The following is a 26,744-nucleotide window of genomic DNA, read 5'->3' as shown; positions in this document are numbered from 1 at the left end:
ACATCACTTCCTGTATGGATGTACGTGAGTGTGGAAGACAGCAGGAAGCATGCCTAGGGCTAGCAAGAACAAGTGACAAGTTCATGACAATGAAGAAATCATTCGACTTGTCAGACAACGTCTGTCAATATATGACCTCAGAGATTTTACAAAGATCATGTAAAGAAGGAGAGCATGGTTGGGAGTGGCTCACATATATTATGATACCTGGGACTCTATATCAGCTATAGAACGGTCTGCAATAAGTAAGTGGTTGATATATGCTGCTTAGCACTTTGCGGCTTGCACCTATTTAAATGTGCAGCAACCAATGGGTGTGTGTTAATAATGTACAGTAACCTCTAGCAACCAACAGCGACCTGTTCAAAAACTGACCAGAAACGCTGAACAACTACTTTGTCAATTATATACTGTATAATACTGCAGCGCAAACAGATAAAGGTGTAATGAGTGTTCTGCTGCTGACACAAAACAAGGATTCACACCTCTACTTTTTATGGCTATATCAAATAAAAAAAGGACTGTGGCGCGTAAAACCTCCTTCTATTCTACTATCCACTTTACCTCTAACTAACCACTAAAGCAATAATTGACTGTGAAAAATGTTAAAATGTTTATACAGTGATAACATTTTTCACAGTAAATTTTTGCTTTAGTAGTTAGTGTGGCAATTGTATTTTATTTTATACATATATTTTTTATTTTTAGTGTGTATGGTTGTATATAAAATATTGGAGCATACGCTTGCACTGTGTATGGAGACACATTGTTTTGCACATAAGGATTGATATGTACAGTATATATGCAGTATTGTGCTACAAGAGGTATAGTGGCTAGTAGATTTGAATAGAAGGTGGTTTTACAGGGCACAGTTCTTTTTGATGTGATACTTTGTCAATTAGCTGTGAAAACGGAGCTTCAATTCTTACCGCACATGTGTGATCCCTGCCTAAAGGTCAGTGAATGCCTCTCAGCAATGGCTTCACTATGGGTCAGTGCTGGTCTCACTATTGGTCAAAGATGAACTCACTATTGGTCAGCAATGACCTCACTATAGGTCAATGATGGTTTGGTATGAGTCAGTATGGCCTCACTATTGGTCAAAAATGGTCACATTATTGGTCAGTAATGACTTCACTGTAGGTCAGTGAAGGCCTCACTTTTGGTCAGTAATGGCTTCACTATGGGTCTAGCTATTGGCCAATGATGAACTCACTATTGGTCAGCAATGACCTCACTATAGGTCAATGATGCTTTGGTATGGGTCAGTATGGCCTCACTATTGGTCAAAAATGGTCACATTATTGGTCAGCAATGACTTCACTATAGCTCAGTGAAGGCTTCACTTTTGGTCAGTAATGGCTTCACTATGGGTCAGGGCTGGTTTCACTATTGGTCAGTGACAAACTCACTATTGGTCAGTGATGGACTCACTATTGGTCAGTAATGACCTCACTATGAATCGGGCACAGTGGTGTAGTGGGTAGCACTTTCGACTAGCAGTAAGAAGGGTCGCTGGTTTGAATCCCAACCACGACACTGGTCTGCCTGGAGTTTGCATGTTCTCCCTGTGCCTGCATGGGTTTCTTCCGGGTACTCCGGCTTCCTCCCACACTCCTAAGACATGCTGGTAGGCTAATTGGATCCTGTCTAAATTGTCCCTAGTATGTATGAATGTGAGTAAGGGACCTTAGATTGTAAGCTCCTTGAGGGTAGGGGCTGATGTGAATGTACAATGTTTCTGTAAAAGCGCTGCGTAAATTGACGGCGCTATATGGGTACCTGAAATAAATAAATGCTGGCCTCCCTATGAGTCAATGCTGGCCTTGCTATGGGTTAACAATGGCTTGGTATGGGTCAGTAAGGGCCTCACTATTGGTCACAAATGGTCTCATTAATAGACCAGAATTTACTATTTTCTCGGTGATATGGGATTTAACATGGTTAAACTATATAATCGTTTAGCCTCTTAAGGATGCACTAAATACACCATGGGTTTTGGTTGCATTAGCCTGTTCCTTTTTGTTTGCTTTTTATTATCTGGCCCTTCCTCCCCTGCTGTTCAGGGCTCCTTTGGTTATGTGACTGCAGGGATCCGTTCATTCTCTGTGCCCATATTGTTTATGATTGTGCCAGCTCCCGGCTGTACTCTTCTTTGCTCCAGGTGTTGTATATTCTCTTCAGTCTGCTCTACTTTTTCTGTCTCTAGGTCTGTAATTGTGTTTTTCAGAAGCATGAACAGTAAAAGCTGTGAGTCACAGACATTATTATTATTTAATAGCGATAGTAATAGCAAACTGCCAGCACAGGAGGAAGATCAAACATAAGTAATAACATATGTTTTTTTAAACTCTGTCTTGAATGCTGCCTGGAGAATAGATTGACATTACCTCGAAGCGTTGGTAGTAGATGCGCTGACTGATACGGGCACTTTCTACACCTTGTTATTGCACTTTTTGACTTTTACCTACGTAGTGCCCTTTACAGCGCCTTGAAAAGGTATTCATACCCCTTGAAATTTTCCTCATTTTGTCATGTTATAACCAAAAACGTAAATGTATTTTATTGGGATTTTATGTGATAGACCAACACAAAGTGGCACATAATTGTGAAGTGGAAGGAAAATGATAAATGATTTTCAAATTTTTTTACAAATAAATATGTGAAAAGTGTGGAGTACATTTGTATTCAGCCCCCCCTGAGTCAATACTTTATAGAACCGCCTTTCACTGCAATTACAGCTGCAAGTCTTTTTGGGGATGTCTCTACCAGCTTTGTACATCTACAGAATGAAATTTATGCCCATTCTTCTTTGCAAAATATCTCAAGCTCTGTCAGATTGGATGGAGAGCGTCTGTGAACAGCAATTTTCAAGTCTTGCCACAGATTCTAAATTGGATTTAGATCTGGACTTTGACTGGGCCATTCTAACACATGAATAGGCTTTGATCTAAACCATTCCATTGTAGCTCTGGCTGTATGTTTAGGGTCGTTGTCCTGCAGACTCTAATGCCCCGTACACACGGTCGGACTTTGTTCGGACATTCCGACAACAAAATCCTAGGATTTTTTCCGACGGATGTTGGCTCAAACTTGTCTTGCATACACACGGTCACACAAAGTTGTCGGAAAATCCGATCGTTCTGAACGTGGTGACGTAAAACACGTACGTCGGGACTATAAACGGGGCAGTGGCCAATAGCTTTCATCTCTTTATTTATTCTGAGCATGCGTGGCACTTTGTCCGTCGGATTTGTGTACACACAATCGGAATTTCCAACAACGGATTTTGTTGTCGGAAAATTTTATCTCCTGCTCCCCAACTTTGTGTGTCAGAAAATCCAATGGAAAATGTCCGATGGAGCCCACACACGGTCGGAATTTCCGACAACACGCTCCGATCGGACATTTTCCATCGGAAAATCCGACCGTGTGTACGGGGCATAACAGATTTTCTTCTAAGATTGCCCTGTCCATCTTCCCATCAACTCTGACCAGCTTTCCTGTCCTTGCTGAATCAAAACATCCCCACAACATGGTGCTGCCACCACCATGTTTCACAGTGGGGATGGTGTGTTCAGGGTGATGTGCAGTGTTATTTTTGCTTTTTGGCCAAAAAGTTCAATTTTGTTCTCATCTGACCAGAGCACCTTCTTCCACATGTTTGCTGTGTCCCCCACGTGGCTTCTCCCAAACTGCAAACTGGACTTTTCATGGCTTTCTTTAAACAATGGCTTTCTTGTTGCCACTTTTCTATAAAGGCCAGATTTGTGGAGTGAACGACTAATAGTTGTCCTGTGGCCAGATTCTCCCACCTGAGCTTAGGATCTCTACAGCTCCTCCAGAGTTACCATGGGCCTCTTGCCTGCTTCTCTGATGAATGCTCTCCTTGCCCGGCCTGTCAGTTTAGGTGGACGGCCATGTCTTGGTAGGTTTACAGTTGTGCCCTATGCTTTCCATTTTCGGATGATGGATTGAACAGTGCTCCGTGAGATGTTCAAAGCTTGGAATAATTTTTTATAACCTATTCCTGCTTTAAACTTCTCCACAACTTTATCCCTGACCTGTCTGGTGTGTTCCTTGGCCTTCATGATGCGGTTTGTTCACTAAGGTTCTCTAACAAAGCTATGAGGGCTTCACAGAACAGCTGTATTTATACTGAGATTAAATTACACATGAGTGGACTCTATTTACTATTTAGGGGACTTCTGAAGGCAATTGGTTTCACTAGATATTACTTAGGGGTATCAGCGTAAAGGGGGCTGAATACAAATGCACACCACACTTTTCAGATATTTATTTGTAAAATAATGTGAAAACCATTTATTTTTTTCCTTCCACTTCCCAATTATGTGCCACTTTGTGTTGGTCTATCACATAAAATCCCAATAAAATACATTTACATTTTTGGTTGTAACATGACAAAATGTGGAAAATGTCAAGGGGTGTGAATACTTTTTCAAGGCACTGAATATAGTGAATAATCAGTTAAATGTATTAAAGAGAAGCACTTTAATTAGTTACAAGGTGCCTAAATCACACTCTGCTTGCCGAGCATGCTGGGTTCTCTAATAGGAAGGCCCAGCAATGCCTACATTCTTTGTGACAGAATCTGCAGGCTAATCAATCCAAAAGGTTTCATCTCTGATTGGAGAGAGGAAAGGGGAAGATGTGTATGTTTTGCAAGTCATATGTAATTTTTTTAGCAATATAGCTGGAAGCAAGACCCTTCAGAAAGGCAAGAGCTTCAAAAAGGTTGCCACCGTGTGGCATCAAGTTGTGAATATGAGATCATTTTTGTGCAATATTTCATAAAAAAAAAAATATATATATAAAAAAAAAATGTTTTTCTTCTGAGCGTGATAAACAATATACCGGTATAAAACATCACAAACAGTACATTCCCTTTAATAGTACCTTTGGATTGATTACTGTAAGTTACCCTACCCATTAATAATGCCCAACTCTTAATGCAATGCCCAACAATTAATGTATTCATTTTTTTAATGTACTCTTATAGCCTTATTTATGTATATGCATGTATAACTACAGAATATGTACTCATAATGATTTTCATTTGAATAACAGAGTGCTTCATTTAAATTCTTACCCCTTTCATAAAGTCCCCAATTGACCAGAAGTAGAAGGAAAGTTCCTCCTCTGTCCTGACAAGATGACCCATATGTAGCCCCCCTGCACCCAGTGGATGCATCCCCCTTGCCCCTGACAGCAGCACAGGCTCTCCAGTGAGCATGTTTACCCATGATATAGAGTTTACCTTCCTTCAAACTTTATGGGGGCCGGACTGTGGCCAGTGAGAGTAGAAAATGTCCCAGCATCAGTGTGAACAATGCCCCATCTTTGGTGTCAATGAGAGGAATTGTGCTGCATTGTTTGTGTCATTGGGAGGAACTGTGCCCCAACATTAGTGTCTTTGGGCCCCACTGTTGGTGTCATTGGGAGGAACTGTGCCCCAACATTGGTGTCATTGGGAGGAACTGTGCCCCAACATTGGTGTCTTTGGGCCCCACTGTTGGTGTCATTGGGAGGAACTGTGCCCCAACATTGGTGTCTTTGGGCCCCACTGTTGGTGTCATTGGGAGGAACTGTGCCCCAACATTGGTGTCTTTGGGCCCCACTGTTGGTGTCATTGGGAGGAACTGTGCCCCAACATTGGTGTCTTTGGGCCCCATTGTTGGTGTCATTGGGATGAACTGTGCCTCCCGACTTGTCGACCATATAACTTACAGAGGCAAAGTGGCACTGCTGCGCCGGATCACGTATCTAGTAGGCGATCCAACACTTTCGCGTCTGGGGCGCGCATGCTTGCCGCTGGCGGCCCGCTCCCGCTGTGATTATACACACGGGGAATTGATCGGTGGGTACCGTGGACTTGATGTCGGCCGACACCCGCCGATCCTTTGGTACAGAAGGAGAATGATGGTCTGCCCATGTAAACAAGGCAGATCACCATTCTGTCAGTAGGGAAGGCTTGGATCCTGTGCTCCTGCAAAGTAGGGACACGAATCTATACCTTCCCCTAGTAAAAGCACCTCCCACAGTACACAGAATCACTGGCTAGGCACACAGTTGACCCTTTGATCGATCCTAATGTTAACTCTTTCCCAGTCAGTGTCATCAGTACAATGACAGTGCATATTTTTTAGCACTGATCACTGTAATAATGTCACTGGTCCCCAAAAAAGTGTCAGTTAGTGTCCGACTGTCCGTTGCAATATCACAGTCCCGCTATAAGTCGCTTATCGCCGCCATTACTAGTAAAAAATAGAAAATAAATAAATAAAAACATCCCATAGTTTGTAGACGCTATAACTTTTGCGCAAACCAATCTATATACGCTTAATGGTTTTTTTTTTACCAAAAATATGTAGCAGAATACATATTGGCCTAAATTGATGAAGACATTTGATTTTTTTTTATTGGATGTGTTTTATAGCAGAAAGTAAAAAATATGGTCTTTTGTTTCTATGGTTTTTTGTTTATAGCGCAAAAATTTAAAAACGCAGAGGTGATCAAAATATCACCAAAAGAAAGCTCTATTTGCGAAAAAAATGGACATACATTTTATTTGGGTACAGCGTTGCGCCATTGCACAATTGTCCGTTAAAGTAGCGCAGCGATGTATCGCACAAAAATGGCCTGGTCATGAAAGGGGGTAGATCTTCTGGAGGGCAAGTGGTTAATAGGAATTACTCCCCTTCGTTGATGTCAGTGAATGAAATGGTGCCCCGAGGGCCGGATAAATACAAGCAAAGGGCTACATCCAGCCCCCGGGTCGCTGTTTGGAGACCACTGGTATAGAGAAGAGGGAAATATCTTCACAGTATCTATACTGGTAATTGATCTGTGTGTGTAATGTTGGATATTTTGGATTGGTCAAAGAAAGATTGTGAGCAACGGGAGAAAGTATTATTTTAGCTTAGCCTTTAGCTTATTTTAGCTTACTTATGTTATCCAGTAAACACAGCTGCTGTGCTCAGGTAAAAAAAAGTTCACTTAATTTATCATTATTTTAATTCTATGTAACATTGCAGAAAAAGCACAGAGACATCTATATATGACCAGGAATGTACTTCCTGAAGCTTGCTCTGGGTAATTTCCTCTTGCTCTGTTTCCTGCATCGCCAATCACATTTAAAGTGGACCTTCAGTTATTTTTTCATCTTTCCATCTATTAAATCTTCTGCCCTTGTTGTTTTAACTTTGGATACTAAAACACTTTTTTTCTGCCAGTAAATATACCTTCTACAGCCCACTTCCTGTTTCTTGTCTGGTAAAACGCCTAGGCTTATGACATCATGCTCAGCTCTCTCTCTCTCACTCACTCATGAGTCATAAGAAGGTCAATGAGAGCTGCAGAGCTGGAGGTGTGTGACTGTGTGTGTAAATCTAGGAAGTGGACAGGCAGCAGATTCAGCTGCCCGCAGTTAAAATAGTTGCAGCCAGACTCAATGGAGGGAGATTTCTGCAGCATATTTGGCAAGTACAGAATCACAGTATATATAAAATAATATGCAAAGTGGTTGGAGGGAAGCTTCAGAATGGCAAAGATGTTTTTATTACAAATTATGTGAGTAGACTGCAGCCAAGACAGGCTTGTTGTGATTAGTAACTGTAATGCCGTGTACACACGACAGCAAAGGTCCGACGGAATGAATCCGCTGGACAATTCGATCGTGTGTGGGCTGCATCATTCCTTTGCTGTCGAAAAATCAGATGGACTTTAGATTTAGAACATGTTTCAAATCTTTCCAACGGACTCGGTCCGGTCGAAAAATCAGATCGTCTGCATGCTAGTCCGACGGACAAACAACGACGCAAGGGCAGCTATTGGCTACTGGCTATGAACTTCCTTATTCTAGTCCGGTCATATATCATCACGTTCGAATCAGTCGGACTTTGGTGTGATCGTGTATAGACAAGTCTGTTGCGTCGGGACTCCGTCGAAAGTCCGTCAAAAAGTCCTTCGGAGTTCAGTCCTTCGAAAGTCCGCTCGTGTGTACACGGCATTGGAACTCTCTTCGTACTGCCATTTATTTTTACAGAAGGCTGTATGTAAGAAGAAGCTTTAGGGGTGTTCCAGTATCACCAACAGATGTGTTCCAGGATCATGAGACCACAACAAAGTGGGGAGTATGGCGAATTGATGCAATGCAGAAATATCTGTATGAAAAACAGAACCACCCAGCGGACATGCTAGGATCTCTGTACACTTATTTTTCAGTTTTGATAGGATTGTACCTTGAACGAAAATCTGTACTGTTAAAGAAAACTGGCAAGCAAAGGACAAATGATTGGTTAACATTACTGCCCGTTGGCTCCTTGCAGCAGATCTTTTCCTTATCATGCCTTGTTCTGCATTGTGTCTCTGTCGCTATGTGGAAGTGGCCATCTTGTCAGTTTTTGCTTTCTCATGTTGGAGTTGTCCCCTAATGACTCGTTATTTGATGGCTGGTGGGATAATGATCAGAAAACATCTGGAGAGGTGGAGGAAGCACAGATCCACAGAATGAATTGAGCAGAAGATAAGAGCAGAGATAATTGCACTTTAGTCCAAAAGGTACAACTTCCCCTCCATCAAGGAGAACATTGAGAAACACAGTAGGGACAGTCTCACAAGAGTTGCTGCGGCAGCTTTACCTTAAATCAGAACTACGTGCAAAACTTTTTCTTTAAAATTTATATAATTTATAATCCATGGCAGGTTTTTTTTTTTTTTGCCATCTGTGCCCCTTTGGGAAGATTTCCCTCCAACTTCCCGTCCCATAGCCAAAACAGAAAGTGAAAGGAAATCCCTAAAAAAAAACAAACAAAAAAAAACGAAAAAAAAAAAAACAGAGTCCCTTGGGGACCCCCAGTTCCCCATTGGAAGATTTCCCCTCTATTACTTTTCTGGGGTATGATTTTCCTTTACTTTCACTTTCAATAATAACGGTAAACAGGACAAATAAAGAGGGCCCAGAAGGATTTGACCCCTTAATGACCAGAGCACGTCTTGTGATACGGCACTGCGTCACTTTAACAGACAATTGCGCGGTTGTGCGACACTGTACCCAAACAAAATTGATGTCCTTTTTTTCTCACAAATAGAGCTTTCTTTTGGTGGTATTTAATCACCTCTGCGATTTTTATTTTTTGCGTTATAAACAAAAAAAGAGCGACAACTTTGAAAAAAAAAACAATATTTTTTACTTTTTGCTATAATAAATATTCCCAAAAATGTTTTTAAAAAACAAATTTCTTGATCGGTTGTAGCCACCATGTATTCTTCTACATATTTTTTGGTAAAATTAAATCGCAAAAAGTGTACATTCATTGGTTTCCACAAAAGTTATAACGTCTACAGAATAGGGAATAGATTTATGGCATTTTTATGGCATTTTATTTTTATTTTTACTAGTAATGGCAGTGATCTGCAATTTTTAGCGGGACTGCGGACAGATCGGACACTTTTGACACTTTTTTTGGGACCAGTGACAATTATACAGCAATCAGTGCTATAAAAATGCACAGATTACTGTGTAAATGTCACTGGCAGGGAAGGGGTTAACACTGGGGGGCGATCAAAGGGTTAAATGTGTTCCCTCCGTGTGTTTCTAACTGTGTGGGGGATGGGACTGACTAGAGGAGGAGCCAGATCGTTGTTCCTACTTATTAGGAACAGACGATCTGTTTCTCCTCCCCAGTCAGGACACACAAATCCCTGTTCTGGCTCTCGTGCCAGCGATCACGGTTGGCTGGCGATGATCATGCCCGCCGGACACGCCGTGCAGCGGCCGCCGCACATATACGGCGATTCGCGCAGGAGAGCTATCCTGCCGCCGTATATGTACAGGAGTCGGGAAGTGGTTAATAGATAAGTTCACTTTTAAAAAATAATAATAAATGCACTCTTTTTTTTTTGCAGGTAAAAGTGTGCGTTCATTTATTTTTTCAAACCTGTAAAGCATTGCACCAGCGATCCGCTGAGGATAGAGGATAAATTCGCATTTGGTAACATGTTACATGTTACACCCGTGTTACCAAAGAGCACTTGCCTGCACCTCTCTGATCCTTCACTGTGACAGTGGGCAGTGGATCTTCTCCCCACACCCGCTTTCACGTCTGCCTCATTCAGTCACAGAGTGAATTAATAAACTACAACTACCATCTGCCATTGCACCAGATGGCTTGTAGTTCTCAATGAACCGTGAGGGCACTGGTGAGGGGTCTTATAGTACATTGATCTTCCTGCTCTTTAGTAAATGCCGACCTGTACGGTAGGTACACGCAGACAGCTATACTGAGCGTCTTCAGGAACTTGACATCGCACCTCTGATCTGCTAATTGTGGGTGCAATGCTCTGCAAGCTCCAGAAAAAAAAAAAATACACATTTTTCTATACCTGCAAAAATATGTGCAATTATAATTTTTTTTTAAAAGGTGAACTTAGCCTTTAAGCAAATTAGCATTTATTTATATTGATAATAAGATTGCTGATCTTTACTTTTTGAGTTCAGGTCCATTTTAATGCTGTACATGTATTTCAAACCACAGTTCAGTGTCACTTTAATAGTGTTTTCCATCTGATTCTGTGTATGTGAGTTATTAATTTCGTATAATGAAGTGGAGCCATTATTGGAATACTGAAATATGATAATCAAATACTGTCATTTGATAGTGTGGATTCTCCTTCCTGCTGTCCCCTGTGATCTTTCCCCAGAGGCCAATTAGCCAGGATAACGTGAGTTGCCGCATACTTGTTCCTGTATTTCTCCCAAAGAAGCAATCAGAAATCTGGGAAATGCGTTGAGAATGACTTGGCCCCACTGTGCAATATAGCTGCTATTAGAATAATCTGAGGGACCCCTTCAGGGAATATGGAATTGCAGAACAGTGTAAAACAGGGTATATACTGTATGTGTGGGGATGTATGCAACATATACTGTATATGTGCTGTTTTTATATTTTCTAGCAAATCTGTAAAAAAAAAAAGACTGTTTTAAAATTTTGTGTAGTTGTTTAATTGATTTCATGGAACCTTAAAGTGGTAGTAAAGTCCGCTTTGTGATTTTTACCTACAGGTACAGTAAGCGGATGGTCATCAACCCTGTCCTCAGGGCCACTAACAGGCCAGGTTTGCAAGATAATTGAAATACATCACAGGTGATATCATCTGCTGCTCAGTGATTGCAGTATTCTAGTCTGCATCTCCCTAAAGTAATACATAAAACCTGGCCTGTTAGTGGGCCCTGAGGACAGGGTTGATGACCACTGCAGTAAGCCTATAATAAGGCTTACCTGTAGGTAAAATTAATATCTCCTAAACATGCACCATTTAGGAGATATTCACACTGGATGCACCCGGTGACGTCATCAGGGTATGTGTTCTGAGGGTCTTAGTGCCGTGTCTCTGTCTCTGTCAGGAAGTTCATTCGGCTAGGCCACATTTTTGCTAGCTAGTGCCTTAAAGCGGGGGGTCCACCTACCTATCGTTTTTTTTTTTTAGTTCATTCACAAACTTTTCTTCTCAGCATTACATACTGACCTATTGTGTGTAATATGTCCGCCTGTGTCAGATTTCGTCGGAAAGAATAACTTATATTATACACTGCAGGCGGTTTCCATCTTCATTGTGGGCATTTGAAGCCCACAAGCATTTATTTCCTGGATGTGGTGAATGCTGTGCTCCCAGCATTCACCGCTCATTCCCGCACATGCTCAGTGGCATCCTGGGAAGCCTGAGACTAGCTCCCAGGAGTCTGGGAGAGGCTAGAAACACGCCTACTCCCACGGGAGGAGAACCAGGAAGTGCAAAGAAGAATAGAAAAATAAAAGGTAATTACGGCGATTTAAATTTTTTTAAACGGCATGTCAGCATCTAGGCAAGGAAGAGAATACATACAGATATTGTTCAAAATTTGGGTGGAACCCCGCTTTAACAGTATTGTAGCATGCCTGTTACTATGTGCATTTGTGATGTGATGTAATGTTAAATGCTAATGCATATTTTTATAATTTGTGTTTTGCAGTTTTACAAAAAAATTATTCTCAGTAAAGATTACAACTATTAGCCCTTCCTCCTGAGTCTTTATTGGGAAGCTGTTAGCTGTCTGCCAATCCTTGTACTTTGAACACATTGCAAGGGCAGAACAGTAAAAAGATTTTTAACACAGCGGGCCTAGTCTAAAGAAGAGTGAATTCATTCTGCTCATCATCAGCTAACCTCTACAGCCACAGACACTACAAAGAAGTAATCTGTTTCATCATGCAGCACAATACTACACCAGTCATCCCTCAGCATACACAAGCAGAGGAAAGCATACACAATATGCCAACCAACAGGTCACTCTGCACAAGCTCCAGAGTCTCTAGTCAGTCGGATCAGACATCAGTTAGTGCATAATCTGCTAGGTCCAAGCGCACTAGCTCTAGACATTAAAGCTGCTCTAACCTGTCATCCACCAGTGCTGCAGCTGCCAGGGCCCATGCAAAAGCAGAAGCCACGCGTGCACTGGCTTCCTATGCAATATGTGAAGCTGAAATGATAAGAGAATAGGGCTGCATAGATGAAGAACATCATATGATTAAAGCTAAAAGTAAAGCTGAAGCACTTAGAAGAAAAGCAGAGGTGAAAGCGTCTTTACATATTATCAAGCAAGAAAAAACTGCTTCAGCAGCCTTAGCTGAAGCCAAGGTGCTCATGAGAGCTGCCGAAGAATAGCACAGAGAGCACTCTGTGATAGATACCCAGATGACACCACTCAGTGCAATCCAATGCACCTGTGAGTATGTATAATTGCACGTGACCATGGACACTGATCAACAGTCCAATGATGCATTAGAATCGTCAAGGGTCCCGCTAGCAGTAGACAACTTTGATATTGCTCAATGCTACAAGACTGAACCAGAATTTTACTATAACAAGCCAAGTAGTTGCATACTCAGAGACCAATCTGTTGGCCCTTCAGGAAATCAAACGAATGGTGACATAATCCCTCCTCGGGAAAATATAAATGTGGCCTATAGCAGAAAGACTTGCAGTAAACGAGAACAACCACACAACTATAGTGGATTTAACCAAGCACCTCCACCGTCTTACCAGCCACAGACACGCCCTGTGTTTGTTCCTAGAAAATGCCCACCTGAGGCAGCAGGAGCCACAGATGTGACAAAATACTTGATACACCGTGAAATGGTGAGCTCTGGTCTCCTGAAGTTTGATGACCGTCCAGAAAACTATTGGGCCTGGACATCATCTTTTCTAAGCAGTACCCAAAACTTATATCTGACAGACAGGGAAAAGCTTGACCTACTCTCCAAATGGCTCGGACCAGAGTCCACTGAGCAAGCCAAACGAATCAGGTCAGTACATGTTCATGATGCGACAGCAGGGCTTACAATGGTATGGCGGAGATTGGAAGACTGCTATGGGTCACCTGAAGTAATTGAAGATGCACTTCTGAAGAAAATTGAAAATTATCCAAAAGTAACAAACAAAGACAATCAGAAGCTGAGAGAGCTTGGTGACATACTTTTAGAGCTGGAGGCGGCAAAGGTTGGTGGATACCTGCCAGACCTCTCATATTTGGATACAGCATGTGGAGTCAAACCGGTAATCGAGAAGCTTCCTTACAGCTTACAAGAAAGATGGATCACGCAAGCATCAAAATACAAAAAAGATCATCAGGTGGCATTTCCACCTTTCTCCTTCCTTGCCAAATTCATTGTGAATTCGCCTCTTTGAACATGGGAGGTTCCAGTTCTGTAGAGGCAGAGAAACAACCTTCAGTGCACAATAAAGAAGAGCAACAGTGTCTGTACGGAAGACAGAAGTACCGACTGAGGCCAACCAGGATAAAACCTCAGGAATGCAAATTGAAGACCCAGATAAGCAGTGTCCACTACATAACAAGCCTCATCCACTGAGAAAATGTTGCAGTTTCAGATGCAAGACAATAGAGGAGCGAAAATCTTATCTTAAGGAAAAGCGCATTTGTTTCAGATGCTGTGGTTCAACTCAACATCTTGCTAAAGACTGTGTGAAAACAATTTGATGCAAAGAATGCAATAATGACAACCATCTGTCTGCTTTACACCCAGGACCAGCCCCATGGAAACCAGAGAATCCGGTAACCCAAGAAGATCATGGTGGGGAGCAAAAAGAGAGTGCATTACCAACAATATGGAAAAATTGGAATTGCGCTAGATACTGACATGCATATAGTTAATCACCATTTCAGCAATGAATCCCTGAATGCATATCATACAAAGTAAAAACATTTCAAAGTGCCATAACCCTAAGCAGTATGAGTTAATATATGTAGGAATAATTGATAATAAAATAAATAAATAAATGCATACAATTAAACAAACGTGAGTTCATACACATAAATGACTAAATCACCCATGTGATAAAAAAATATGATAATGTGAAAAAGTCCATTGAAAAGTTGTGTAATCTTTGCTGTTGTAAAGATAGTGCTCGATCCACCACCACGAGTGAAACAATGGCCGCTTACCAGAGACTCATGATCCCCCATTACAGAGGATCAGAGAAAGCCTGAATGGGGATCATTCCTCCGGGCTGCAACCGATGAGCCAAAATCTTGGGATATAATGACACAACCAGAACCTTGCAACCAGATTTTAGGTGTTTCAAAATATCTTACAGTGGCTATGAAGGGTTGATGAGCTCCGTCTAATGGAAGAAATAACCTCTTGTCTTGCTGTTATGAGAGATGAAGTGAGAAATGAAGTGTGATCTGGCAGGTCTTTTTTCCCCTTTTTTTCCCCTTTTTCCATTACCAACAATAACCTCAAAGTGTACTGAGATCTGCACAAACACATTTAGCTCTAGATCATGCTCCAAGATATGTTTAGTCAAGGTGTATCCTGCAGTCCTCAGAGAGAAGGCAATCAGAATATATGCAGTCTTAGATGAACAAAGTAACAGATCTTTGGCAAGAACAGAGTTCTTTGACCTCTTCGGTGACAGAGGAAGTCCAACTCCGTATACTTTGAAGACATGTTCAGGAGTTGTGGAAACATCAGGGAGGAGAGCAAACAACTACATCATTGAGTCATTAGATGGGAAAACGCAGCTGACTCTTCCCACTCTCATAGAATGTGATATGATACCAGATGATAGATCAGAGATACCCACACCTGAAACTGCACATCACTACCCTCATATGATGCAAATATCAGACAAGATTCCAGCACTGGACCCAGGTGCTGCAATTATCCTTCTACTTGGAAGAGACATACTGAGAGTGCACAAGGTCAGAGAGCAATACAATGGGCCACACAATGCACCTTTTGCACAACGTCTTATATAGTTACATAGTTACATAGTAGGGGAGGTTGAAAAAAGACACAAGTCCATCAAGTCCAACCTATGTGTGTGATTATGTGTCAGTATTACATTATATATCCCTGTATGTTGCGGTCATTCAGGTGCTTATCTAATAGTTTCTTGAAGCTATCAATGCTCCCCGCTGAGACCACCGCCTGTGGAAGGGAATTCCACATCCTTGCCGCTCTTACAGTAAAGAACCCTCTACGTAGTTTAAGGTTAAACCTCTTTTCTTCTAATTTTAATGAGTGGCCGCGAGTCTTGTTAAACTCTCTTCTGCGAAAAAGTTTTATCCCTATTGTTTGGTCACCAGTACGGTATGTGTATATTGAAATCATATCCCCTCTCAAGCGTCTCTTCTCCAGAGAGAATAAGTTCAGTGCTCGCAACCTTTCCTCATAACTAAGATCCTCCAGACCCTTTATTAGCTTTGTTGCCCTTCCTTGTACTCGCTCCATTTCCAGTACATCCTCCCTGAGGACTGGTGCCCAGAACTGGACAGCATACTCTAGGTGCGGCCGGACCAGAGTCTTGTAGAGTGGGAGAATTATCGTTTTATCTCTGGAGTTGATCCCCTTTTTAATGCATGCCAATATTCTGTTTGCTTTGTTAGCAGCAGCTTGGCATTGCATGCCATTGCTGAGCCTATCATCTACTAGGACCCCCAGGTCCTTTTCCATCCTAGATTCCCCCACAGGTTCTCCCCCCAGTGTATAGATGGCATTCAGATTTTTGCCACCTAAATGCATTATTTTACATTTTTCTACATTGAACCTCATTTGCCATGTAGTTGCACACTCCATTAATTTGTTCAGATCTTTTTGCAAGGTTTCCACATCCTGTGGAGAAGTTATTGCCCTGCTTAGCTTAGTATCGTCTGCAAATACAGATATTGAACTGTTTATCCCATCCTCCAGGTCGTTTATGAACAAATTAAATAGGATTGGTCCCAGCACAGAACCCTGGGGAATCCCACTACCCACCCCTGACCATTCCGAGTACTACCCATTTATCACCACCCTCAGAACTCGCCCTTGTAGCCAGTTTTCAATCCATGTACTCACCCTATGGTCCATGCCAACGGACCTTATTTTGTACAGTAAACGTTTATGGGGAACTGTGTCAAATGCTTTTGCAAAATCCAGATACACCACGTCTTGACCTTGGATGGGTCATCATTGGTGATGTATGTCTGGATGGAGCTCACAAGCTGGCAAAAGTGAATGTCTACAAAACAAACATGTTGCAAAATGGCTGCAATCATGTCTTAACCCCTGTACCAACAGAATACAGATTAAAGAGAGACTAGTCAACCCAATACAACAGAAAGTTCAGAGTTACATGGAGGCTATTACCTCATCTGAAGATACAGATGAGCTAGGATGCAAGGTGTTTGAAAGAACGCGAGATGATGACAAACCAGCACTATCTGTTGAAGATAGCCTCTTCCTTGGCGATCATGGACAGAGAAGTCTTTATAGATGAGTCAAACAGCTGGGTAGCTCCTCTACCTTTCCGTTCACCCCGATGTCACCTTCCTAAGAACAAAGGACAAGCAGTGAATCGTCTCACCTCATTGCGACGCACTCTAGACAGAAAGACAGATATGAAGGAACACTTCCATGATTTCATGCAGAAGATCTTCGACAATGGTCAAGCTGAAAAAGCACCACCATTGGAAGAAAAACAAGAATGTTGGTACTTACCAATATTTGGAGTGTATCATCCTCAGAAACCAGGACAGATACGAGTAGTATTTGACTCCAGTGCAAAGTATGAAGGCCTTTCATTAAACAATGTCCTCAGTGGACCTGACCTGAATAATACACTCCTTGGAGTCCTCATCAGGTTCCGAAAAGAACACATTGCAGTAACAGCAGATGTACAACAAATGTTTTACTGTTTCCTTGTCCGCAAAGATCACAGAGACTACCTGAGGTTCCTGTGGTATGAAAATAATGACTTTAACAAAGATGTCACAGAATACAGGATGAAAGTACATGTGTTCGGGAACAGCCCCTCTCCAGCTGTAGCTATCTACAACCTGAGACGAGCAGCACAGGAAGGTGAAGAAGAGCACTGCACAGATGACAGTTTGTCATGAGAAATTTTTATGTGGACGATGGACTTGCTTCTTTCTCCAGCAACGAAGAGGCTATTGACATCCTGAAAAGAACAAGAGAGATGTTAGCAGAATCTAACGTAAGGTTACACAAGGTAGCGTCCAACAGTAGCAAAGTCATGGAAGCGTTTCCCTCAGAGGACCGTGCAAAAGACCTCAAGGACCTGGATCTAGGAACAGATTCACTGCCCCTTCAAAGAAGTTTAGGGCTCAGTTGGGATCTGAAAACCGTCAGCTTTACATTTAGTGTATATAGACACGAGAAGCCGTTCACGAGAAGAGGTGTCTTGTCCTCGGTCAACAGCCTTTATGACCCCCTAGGATTTGTAGCCCCCATAACCATGCAAGGCAAGGCTGTTATGAGAGAAATTGCTACTGAACATGAACAAAGTGAATGAGATATGCCTCTACCTAAGGAGAAAGAAATGCAGTGGAAGTTGTGGAAGGAATCATTAATAGAGCTTGAACAACTTATCATCCAAAGGTCATATGTCCCTGTTTCTTTGTCTGCCATGAAGCAAAGAGAATTGTGTGTATTCTCAGATGCATGCACTATGGCTATAGCAGCTGCAGCCTGCCTTAGAGTAATGGACTTTGAAGGACAAAGTTATGTTGGGTTTATCATGGGAAAGTCCAAACTAGCTCCACGTCCTGCTCACACTGTTCCACATTTGGAGCTTTGTGCTGCTGTCTTAGCAGTGAAGATGGCAGACTTGATTGTTGCTGAACTGGACATTGAAATTCATGCAGTGAAGTTTTACACAGACAGCAAGATTGTGTTAGGATATATTCACAATGCTTTGAGAAGATTTTTCTCTATCCGAGGACCTGTGAAGCAACTCCGCTCAGATCGGGGCACAAACTTTACTGGGGGAGTAAGGAGTTAAGGATCCTTACAGAAGACTCTGAGACAGTGCTTATCTTCAAGATCAAAGATGCACTTGGACTTTCAATCCTCCTCATGCGTCACATATGGGAGGAGCTTGGGAGAGGATGATTGGAGTGGCTCGTCGCATTCTGGATGCCATGTTTCTGAAGGTTGTCTCTACTCGCCTTACACATGAAGTTCTTATCACACATATGGCTGTAGTCATGGCTATCATGAACGCTCGACCCTTAGTTCCAGTGTCTACTGATCCAGAAATGCCAGTAGTCTTGACACCTGCAATGCTTTTGACCCAGAAGATGGAAACAGTGACAGCTCCCACAGGAGACTTTGGTCTCAAAGACCTTTACACCAAGCAGTGGAAGAAAGTTCAGAGTCTTGCACACATCTTCTGGAATAGATGGAAACAAGAGTACCTGGTGACGCTCCAGTCATGCAGAAAATGGCAAGTTGACAAGCCTAACCTGCAAGTCGGAGATGTTGTCCTACTGAAAGACACTCAGGTCCACAGAAACGAATGGCCAGTTGGACTCATTGTCGAGACTGTACCTAGTAATCATAGTAAGGTTAGAAAGATTAAAGTCATGAGACAGGGCACCCCTAAGGTGTACTTTAGACCTATCTCTGAAGTTGTTTTACTTCTTAAAAAGGAAACATAGTGGTATAAGTGTTCTGATCATTATAAGGTATATATTTCCTGATCTTACTGTTGCTTTAAATTGGCATCCATTATTAACAGGAACTGTATTATATTACGCCCATTTCCTGCCCAGCAGACATAGATAATCTTTCTACAGCGAAGGCAGCATGTTAAAGACCTCCACTATTTCTTAAAACTAGCCTTGGAAGCATAAGTCTGTAAGTAGGCTGTCATTAGTTTTCAATTAATTAGTATATGTTCTACTAATTCAACTACATTTTATCTGTGTGTTTGCTAGGATGTTTCTGTCAGGAAGTTCATTCAGCTAGGCCACATTTTTGCTAGCTAGTGCCTTAACAGTATTGTAGCATGCCTGTTACTATTTGCATTTGTGATGTAATGTTAAATGCTAATGCATATTTTTATAATTTGTGTTTTGCAGTTTTACAAAAAAATTATTCTCAGTAAAGATTACAACTATTAGCCCTTCCTCCTAAGTCTTTATTGGGAAGCTGTTAGCTGTCTGCCAAGCCTTGTACTTTAAAAACATTGTGAGGGCAGAACACTAAGCTTCAGGGAAAAGGTGCTAGTAGATTCCAATGACATAAAACAATGTAACTAGTACTGGTGTTCAAGTGCTCGCTCATATCAGCTTGTACATTAACGACTTGCCGACCAGCCGGCGTCATTATACTGTGGCAGGTCGGCTCGTTCCTGAAAATCGCTGTAGGTGTACGTCGGCTCGTTTAAGAGCAGCTGCACGTCAGGGGACCTGATGCGGCCGGCGGCCGTGATGTCCGCCGGCCACCCGTGATCGTAGGAAAGAGAGCCAGAATGGGTATCTGTCAATGTAAACAGACAGATCCCCATTCTGACAGGGGAGGAGAGAGAGATCTGCTGTTCCTATTGATTAGGAACAGCGATCTCTCTCCTCCTTCAGTCAGTCCCATCCCCCCACACTTAGAAACACCTCCCAGGGAACACACTTAACCCCTTGATCGCCCACTAGTGTTAACCCCCTTCCCTGACAGTGACATTTACACAGTATTTATACACTCTAAAAATGTCCCACAAAAGTGTCCGATCTGTCCGCTGCAATGTTGCAGTCCCACTAAAAATTGGAGATCGCCGCCATTACTAGTGAAAAAAAAAAAAAAATGCCATAAATCTATCCCCTATTTTGTAGACGCTATAACCTTTGTGCAAATCAATCAACATATTGCAATTTTTTTTTTACCAAAAATATGTAGAAGAATACATATTGGCCTAAACTGATGAAGAAATTTGTTTTTTAAAAAAGAATTTGGGGGATATTTATTATAGCAAAAAGTAAAAAAAAATATTATTATTTTTTTCAAAATTGTCGGTCTTTTTTTGTTTATCGCAAAAAATAAAAACCGCAGAGGTGATGGAATACCACCAAAAGAAAGCTCTATTTGTGGGAAAAAAAGGACATTAAGGGGGAAAATCTTCCGGTCTGTAAGTGGTTAAAATGCATACGCACAGGTGTTTGTTGTGAAGGGTGATGCAATATACTGTTACAACACATCGCACGGTTTCTTCTGTTCTTTGGACGTTTGATTGACCGGTGTGGGATGACGTCACTCTGGTGAATGCGTGGGGGTCATTCATCCCAGTATACTGGCACTCCGCCGGAAATTTAAACACATGAGCAGCTCTGTGTACATTCCGCAGAGAATTTGCGAAGAGCCAGGTAGGGCTATTTCATTGTATAAACAGAAAAGTCAGTGCTACTACCCACACACCACATAGATAGCAGCGCTCCCAGGTGCTCGATCCACAGTCGCTGGCTGAGTAGAGTAATTTCTATATTTTAAATTTTAAATACTTTTAAAATTTCTTTATTTTATTGAATAGCCACAGTGAACAAATGCAGATTAAATCAGTTGACGCGTTTCAGCCTAAAAGGCTTTAGTCATAACCGTTATGACTAAGGCCTTATAGGCTGAAACGCATCAACTGAGAGCTAAGAGCAACAACCGGAGCGCGGAACATTTTTTCTACAGGGCTATTTCATTGCTGGTCTCGTCTGCCATAAAAAGCTGCCTGCTTATAATTTTTAATTTTTAATACAAGTGAAGACTTGCTGCATTTAATATAAGCAGAGCACATTGAATTCATTTGTTTTCAATGTGCTCCTGTGTTGAGCCTGCATCGATCTATGCAGACATGATGTGATTACGCTCGTACTGAGAGGACGACAGCAAGAGAGTGAAGGAGCTGCAGAGGAAAAAGAGACACCAAGAACAAAAAACCTTATTTCTCTCTGCAGCTTTCTCTGTATTCTAACCAGCACTTCACTGTCCTTCAATATAACATGTTCATTACCTTGAAAACATCTCTATATGGCTGGACCGGATAAGGTAAATTTATAACACACCAAGGCAAATCAAAGAGAGAACATAAAACACACGAGCATTCGATGAGATCCACTTGTCAAAATTATAAGTAGATTCAAGCCTATTGGCAGCTGGACCCTTGTTTAACCACTTGCCTACAGGGCACTTTTACCCCCTTCCCGTCCAGGCCAATTTTCAGCTTTCAGCGCTCTCACACTTTGAATGACAATTGCGCGGCCATACAACACTGTACCCATATGAAATTTTTATAATTTTTTTTTTTTCACACAAACAGAGCTTTCTTTTGGTGGTATTTAATCACCACTGAGTTTTTTTTTATTTTTTGCCACCCAACATTTAAAAAAAAAAAAATTTTTTTTCTCAAATTCTTTATTTATTTATAAAAGAGAACTTAAGAGTCCATAACAGCATCAATATCCAACAAAATGCATACAAAATCTCTTATTATCGGTACATTTCAAAATCATTCAAAAATCCATAGTTAAATACAGCAGGACATAATATTACAACTTCAGTAAAGCTCGTTCTTGTTTTTCACCTGTTAACAAAAACTACCGATAACATACAAGAGTTTACTCAAATGAACCCCCCCCCCCCGCCCCCGTTCTCCCACTATTTTTTCTTTAAAAAGGATGGGGGGGGAGAGGAAAAAAAAAGGGGGGGGGGGGAATGTTGGATACAAACAAATCCCAGAGGAGATGGATTAGTTACGTGCGTCGTTAATGAATCCAAAAAAAACCAAAACCCTGGGAAGGGGGGACCTCATTCCCCCGAACAACTCTCTAGTAGCCTCTTCCCCTATTCTGAATATACAAACAAATCCTAAGAGAACCATGTTTTAGTATACTGTTCCCTTCTATCTTGCACAGTGAGCACTAAGTCCTCCATGGCACTGAAACTTCTGACCTTGTTAACCCACATGGCAATGGAAGGAGGTCTAGGATCCTTCCAGCACAAAGTAACACAGGCTTTAGCGGCATTAACCAAGTGACTAAGCACTGATATTCTATACTTCTGAAGTGGAATTTGTGAACAATGAAGCAAGAAAAAGGGCAGATTCTCTGGTATTGGGCAATATGTACATTTATGAGAAATCTTCTGTACCTCCAACCAGTACAGTCTAATCTTTGGGCAGGACCAAAAGATATGGAGTAAAGTCCCCTGTCCCTCTCGGCACCGCCAACGATCCGAGGCCTCTGGAAAGAATTTGCAAAGGAAGGGTTGATGGGGTATAATACCACCGCGTTAGTAATTTATAGTTAGATTTATAGTCAGATTCATAGTTTGTTATAAAATTTTGCAAACGGTTAATTTTTCTCCTTCATTGATGTGTGTTGATAAGGCTGCACTGATGGGCACTGATGAGGTGGCACTGATGGGCACTGATAGGTGGCACTGATGGGCACTGATGAGGCTGCACTGATGGGAATTGATGAGGTTGCACTGATAGGTGGCACTGATGGGCTATGATAGGCGGCACTGAAGGGCACTGAGAGGTGGAACTCATAGGCAGCACTGATAGCTGGCACTGATGGGCACTGGTAGGTGGGATTGATGAGCACTGATAGGTGGCACTAATAGGTGGGATTGATGAGCACTGATACGTGGCACTGATAGGCAGCACTGATGAGCACTGATAGGTGGCACTGATGGGCACTGATAGGTGGAATTGATGAGCACTGATAGGTGGCACTGATGGGCACTGATGACATTGATAGGTGGCACTGGTGAGCACTGATAGGCAGCACTGATGAGCACTGACAGGTGGCACTGATGGGCACTGATAGGTGAGATTTATGAGCACTGATAGGTGGCACTGATAGGCACTAGTAGGCGGCACTGATATGCAGCACTGATAGGTGACTCTGATGATGGGCACTGATTGGCAGCACTGATAGGTGGCACTGGTGAGCACTGATTGGCAGCACTGGTGGGCACTGATTGGCAGCACTAGTGGGCAATGTTGGGACCGATGTCCCTGTAACAGATGCCGATTACCGTGCTTTCTTCCTTTCTCCTCACGCTATCAGCGTAAGAAGAAATAAACCGGCTTGTGTTTACTTCCGCGATCAGCTGTCATTGGCTGACAGCTGATCAAGTGGTAAAGGGCTGCTGTGATTACCTCGAAGGACTAGATGATCTGAGAGCACACTGCCCGCGTGCCGCAGGGGGCGTGTGAGCAGCGCGATGACGGGAGGACATCTATGGATGCCCTCCTGGCACCGGAAGCCCACGCTGTAGGCGTCTTTCGGCAATAGTGCGGGCGGAAATTGGTTAAAGGGTTAGTTCACCTTTATCAAAAAAACTGCCTATGCAGGTAAGGGGTGCTTGTAAATAATTTAAAAAAAAAGGTGAAGCTTTGACCAAAATGAAAGTGATAATAAATACACAAAGTTTAATTGTCATTATCTCTTCTATTTATGTATAAAGATCATGCCACTGTATTTCATTTTGCACGGTGCTGTATTTAATTTAATATAAAATTCATCTGAGTACCTTATTTAATCATTGCTGTTCAGCAGTCACATGAGATTTCCCCAGTCTTTCCTGTCCCCAGGGAAAGATCTGAGGGAGGAGTGTCTAGTACTCTGCTGATTTATGCTCTGTATCAGGATGTGTGGACTATGAATCTGTGTCTGCAGACACAAAAAAGGCTTTCAGAATTGAGAATGAAAATAAATAATTAATAACATCAAAGTGTTTTAACACTTATTACAAATCTATATTTCAATGCAAATTTTTATTATTATTATTTATTTATATATATATATATATATATATATATATATATATATATATATATATATATATTATTTATTTTTTTTTTTTTTTTTGCAATACCATGCTGTAGACGGAGTTTAATTTGACTGACAATAGCTTTTACTTTGTTCACATTGTAAAGAGATCTGGAAAAGGCTCTGCCAATCACAGGCTGTGTGTATGTGCTGGGATTAACAGGAGGTAAAACCTCCATCAGCCAGTTCACTGTCCTTACCTCCTTGTCTGTGTCACCGCTGCAGCCTGAGATTGTGTAGACGAGCCGTTGCCACATCTACTGAGCAAGCTCCAGTCTCAGTTCCCTTCTAAGCTGTTCATTTTCTCTTTCTTATTATCTGTGCAGCCCATGTAACCATAGAGTCACACATGGGCGTATACACAGGGTGAAATGACGTTCTGCTCCCTCCCTCCTTCTCCTTCTTGTATTGCTAAGCACTGTGGGTGTAGGATATAAAATGGTAATTGATGGAGGCTTCACCTCCTGTTAATCCCAGCCCCACAGTGTTTAGCAATATGAGAAGGAGAAGGAGGGAGGGAGGAGAATGTCATTTATGACTATGACATATGTGACTATGATTACATGGGCTGCACAGATAAGGAAAAAAGAGGAAATGAACAGCTAAGAAGGGAACTAAAATTGGGGCATGCTCAGTAGATGTTGCAACGGCTGGTCTACACAATCTCAGGCTGCAGTGGATACACAGGCAAGGAGGGAGGGACAGTGAACAGCAGGATCAACCACATTTTTTTCCAGAATACGGAAGACAATCCCATAGTGACTGATATGAACAGCGTGTAATACAGCATGTACTGACAGTTTTTAATGATGTGGGTTTAATGACACTTGGAACTAAAGTCTATAAAAAAATGCAAGCAGCCAGGCTGTTTATTGCGGAAGAGACTAGCAATGTATTTTCTGCAATAATTTAAACCTGCCTGCCTGATCACTGTCTTCCTTAGAATATACATTTACAGTGGGTAAAAAAGGATCCCCCCCTCCCTCAAAATAATTACATTTTGTTGCTTTGCAGCCTGAAATGAAGACACACACAGTTTTTCTTTTATCCAGCTGTATTTACTCAGTGCAATGTATAAGTGAACAATATAACACCAACATATCTGAAAAAAAATGTAAAAACATTCAAAAACAGAATCACTGAATTGGAAAAAGGATCACCCCCCTCCAAAAAATGACTTGTAAACTCAATCAGGTCTAGCTAATCACCTTCTCAATGGCACATAAAGCCATTTGACTTTCAACTGTGATCAGCTATGGTCATTTTGATTAGCTCAGCATGAAAAGAACTTTCCTGGAGCATTTCAGTCTCTGGTAGTGCACATGAAGCAAACAATCAACTATAGGTGGCAATTCACTGTCAAATGATGTCAGGGATAAAGTTGTGGACAGGCACAAGTCAGGAGATGGATACAAAAAACTATCAAAGACTTTATCAATGCCTAGAAGCACAGAGAAGTCTAATATTAAGAAGTGGAAGGTATTTGTTAGAACACAGACCCCCCTCCCATCAGGACATCGCTCCAAAGTGTACATTTCAGTGCTAAATCTGAATGAACTCCTGCGTATGCATGGAAGGTACGCCATCCCATGCCAGCCAATCAAGATGCCGAAGACTGGCACCCAGAAGAAAACGGTGACAAGATGCTGGTACTGGGGAGGGACCTCACAGAGGTTGGACCGTTGGAGCTAAGGTAAGTATTCCAGAATTTAGTTCAGCTTTAAATAGTACCCTTGCAGCCTGGACAAAAAGCTCCCAGAGATGGCATCATCCCATCCTGATGTGTTGGTGGGACGTAGCTATGACACTCTCAGTTGATTCGAACACTTCTCTGTCCTGTCAAAGTAGATCTGAGTTGAGATAGAGGATATAATGGAGCTGACTACTCTGATGGTGGGGGCGAGCAATAATGGCTGGGAGTCTCTTAGCAACATCCTACAAACAGGGCAGGATGGGGGGACATTATCTTTGGGAGTTTTTCAGTCAGGCTTTGGGAAGTACCTACACCTAGAGCAAGGGCATTACCCAACTTCAGCCAAAGTTGCATAGCAATTGCCCCAAGAGGTTTCCTGGGTAAGCACGGAAATGGTTGGACAGGGCGAATAATAACACCAGATTTGTTTTTTTGTATACGTTTGCTTTTTATCTGCAAACTACTATGGAATGTTCTGCTTATTTTTTCTTGATATAGCAACCACAATAACAGTGGGTATCAAGTCCTCTGAAGAAGCCCCAGTGGTGAAACATGTTGGGAACGGCTACCTCTTCTTCACCAGTTATGATTTTATCATGTATGACCATGTAAAAGAGACAAGTTGCTAGATCTTAATGTGTTGCACAAAGCTTTTTTTAATGATGGATCAATAAAATGTGAGAATTTTTTACTACAAAGCAATCTTTTGTTTGGTTCCTTGGTACCTTTAAAATCCCATAAAAAACTTCCTCTGTATACAAAATGTATAATCACAGCCAGAGTGGGTTGCCAGTGGTGCACATGCATGCCACAGACCCAGAAGTGCAGGATCACGTACTAGGTACGTGATCCTGCGCAGCAGAGCCACCT

The 26,744-nt window shown here is 41.9% G+C and overlaps 1 long non-coding RNA gene across 2 annotated transcripts in view; it reads left to right on the top strand.

Annotated features, from left to right (window-relative positions):
- Nucleotides 1-19,042: 19,042 nt before the first annotated feature.
- Nucleotides 19,043-26,744, top strand: part of LOC141132312 (uncharacterized) — a 218,840-nt gene continuing 211,138 nt past the window's right edge. For both annotated transcript variants that reach the window (XR_012242883.1, XR_012242882.1), the window contains exon 1: nucleotides 19,043-19,223. This is a non-coding gene — a long non-coding RNA (uncharacterized lncRNA). The remainder of the gene's footprint in view (nucleotides 19,224-26,744) is intronic.

The sequence above is a fragment of the Aquarana catesbeiana genome, linkage group LG01 (assembly GCF_042186555.1).
Source record: "Aquarana catesbeiana isolate 2022-GZ linkage group LG01, ASM4218655v1, whole genome shotgun sequence".
Lineage (NCBI taxonomy): Eukaryota > Metazoa > Chordata > Amphibia > Anura > Ranidae > Aquarana > Aquarana catesbeiana.
Note: the sequence above shows the minus strand (reverse complement) of the source record. Positions and strands in the feature narration are given on the sequence as shown.